The 2817-nt window shown below is 32.4% G+C and overlaps 1 pseudogene; it reads left to right on the top strand.

The window, feature by feature from the left end:
- Positions 1-629: 629 nt before the first annotated feature.
- LOC123941022 lies at positions 630-782 on the top strand (annotated as a pseudogene).
- Positions 783-2817: the final 2035 nt, after the last annotated feature.

Here is a 2817-nt window from a genome sequence, read left to right as displayed (position 1 = left end):
ATGAAATAGTAACACTATATATAATATAGACACATACATATTTTTAGTATATGCATATACTAAAAATATTATGTATGAATGTACATATTTATTTATACATCCTAACATTAGTAGTTTAGTAGCTTATCCACACAGCATCCTGTTATGGGTAGTGATAACTATAGTTATCTTTGCTATGATACTAACTTAATCCTCTGAAAATGATTTCTTGATGCGTATTTTTTTTTTTGCTGTTGTCATTAGAAAGATACACCTGCTAAAGTAAGAGGATAGAATATACATTATTTTGCAGTTTGTTTAATTTATGGTTTTACATATTAAGATGTATGAGTGTGTGCCTGCATTTGTACTCATGTATCCTGTAGATGTCAAGGACAGACCAGATTTGTTCTTGCAGGAGATTACAGTTAAGTTGAGGAGAAAGATACACTAAACTGACATAAGCAAGTACCCATGAAGGACTCTAACGGCATGTTCCAAAATGCCAGGTAGGCCAGTCATGACAAGAAAATAGATTAAAATGACAATGTATACATGCTCATTAATGCATTTCTGACATTATAAAAATGTTTTTTGTGGGATATTTGACAAATACAGGAAGGTGTAAAATTTAAAATTTTACAAACAAAAGCTTTGCGCAGTGGCAGTATCGTAGCGAATGAAGTTTATCCGAGGCGCGATTATTGCTAATTAAAATTTTACAAACAAAAATATTTACAATGATATCTAGAGAAAACTACTCTTAATATTTTAGCTGTAGTTTTTCAGTCTTATTTAGTTGTGATTATTTTCTTTGCACAAAATTTTAAAATATCGACCTTTAGTTTTGTAAGTATGAAAACAAAATTTTCACTTTTAAAAAAAGTGTACACTAAAATATGAAAAAGCCTCTAGAATTTTGCTAGTCATAAATAATATTTTTGGTATACTCTTTTGTACTGTTCTTGTACATGCACACGTATTTATATGTTGATATATGTATATGTTACATAGTTATTGAAGGAACATCACTGTCTGAGATTCAGGAGCACATGAAAAGGGGACTAAATGCTAAATAACAGATAATATCACACCCTAGTGATTTATTTTTATTTTCAATCAAAATAAAGGCAACATAATGGATAAAATAATTCAATATGAGTTTTAATTATCAAGAAAAATCATTATTTACGTTTGTTGGCTATTACAATTGCTTTTATGTTGCTCTAAGCAAACTAATAACATGAATGAGGCAAAGAAAACAAAACAAAACTTTGTTTAATAATTCACTGAGCCTAGGAGCTCAACTGTGTTGTTTGGATATTATTAGCAAGTGCCTGAAGAAAGAAAAAAACACTATTTCATGTTTTAGGCTTCTATCAGGAGAAAGATTCCATCGGCAGCCTTGATGAAGGATGTGTGCTCAAGAGGTATTTCCTTGTACAGGGAAAGAAGCAAAAAGAAGCAACTTAAGGTAGTATTACAGGATTAAACCTTACAGTTTAGGCTGCAGAATTATTTTTGACCCTAGGATCTAAATAGAATAAAAGTACTGTTAATTTGTTAATATCACGATTCTTTTTTTATTTTTAAATTTTGAATTATTGCCTCCTGATTTTTTTTGGAGTTAGATTCAATACATTTTTATTTTGCATTTAAGAAGACTTTTCGGGCCATTATTCTGAACCCATATATATCTGAGAATGTCTGTTAGTTTTCTGTATGAATGGGAAATCACTTGCAGTTGTATAAAATTTCTGATTTTTAACATTTTCTTTAAACTCCTGTCAGATTACTTCTTTGTTTTCTGCAAAGGAGGAATCTGAAATTAAGTTATTTCTTTTTCTATTTATAAATTTCAAATTTATCTATCTTTATAAATAAAAAATTTACAAGGTTCTGTATGGTGTAAGTCTCTTTTTATATTGATCTTTTTTCCTTAGAATCTAGTAATAGTTTGCATCTGCATTCTCAGTTCTTTTTAATCTAAAGAGTTGTTTTTTGGGTTTTTTGTTTTTGTTTTTTTTTTAGAGTTTATTTATTTGACAGACAGACATCACAAGTAGGCAGCGAGGCAGGCAGAGAGAGAGTGGGGGAAGCAGGCTCCTCACTGAGCAGAGAGCCCAATGCGGGGCTCGATTCCAGGACCCTGAGATCATGACCTGAGCCAAAGGCAGAGGCTTAACCCACTGAGCCACTCAGGTGCCCCTAAGGAGTTTTTATGATGAACTTAAATGATGTAGATTATTGCTTCGGCTTCAGTTTATTTCATTTCCTTCTTAGAAACATCTTCTATGTTCTCTATCCCTTTTCCTTGCTCCAAGCCACAGAAGATGCAAATTTTTGTGTGATTTTCTCTCTACTTAATTTTTCAATTCCTCATAGGATCTACTTTCTTTTTCTTTGGCGATTTATGCTTGCTGTCTCATTACAGGGATTGATTTTGACTCCTTGAGACGGTTCTACTTTGTTTTTCCTGACCCAGAACATGTTTCATTTTATTCTCCCCTAATTCCCACTGGTATACAGTTCTACCTTTATCTGTGGTTTCACTTTCCACGGTTTCAGTATCTGAGGTCATCCTCGGTTCAAAAGCAGATGATCCTCCTTCTCATGTATCATTGGAAGGTCCCTTGTAGTTTAATGCCATGTCATAGTGCCCACGTCATTCACCTCACTTCATCTCATCACGTAGGGGTTTTATCTTCTCACATCATCACAAAAGGGTCATTGTAGTGCAGTAAGAGATTGAGAAAGAGGGACCACATTCATAAAACTTTAATTACCATATATTGTTAAAATTTTTCTTTTTTTGTTATTATTGTTGCTGCTCTCTTA

This window comes from Meles meles, chromosome 4, assembly GCF_922984935.1.
Source record: "Meles meles chromosome 4, mMelMel3.1 paternal haplotype, whole genome shotgun sequence".
Lineage (NCBI taxonomy): Eukaryota > Metazoa > Chordata > Mammalia > Carnivora > Mustelidae > Meles > Meles meles.
The sequence above is the reverse complement of the archived record's forward strand: the minus strand, read 5'-3'. Positions and strand labels throughout refer to the sequence as shown.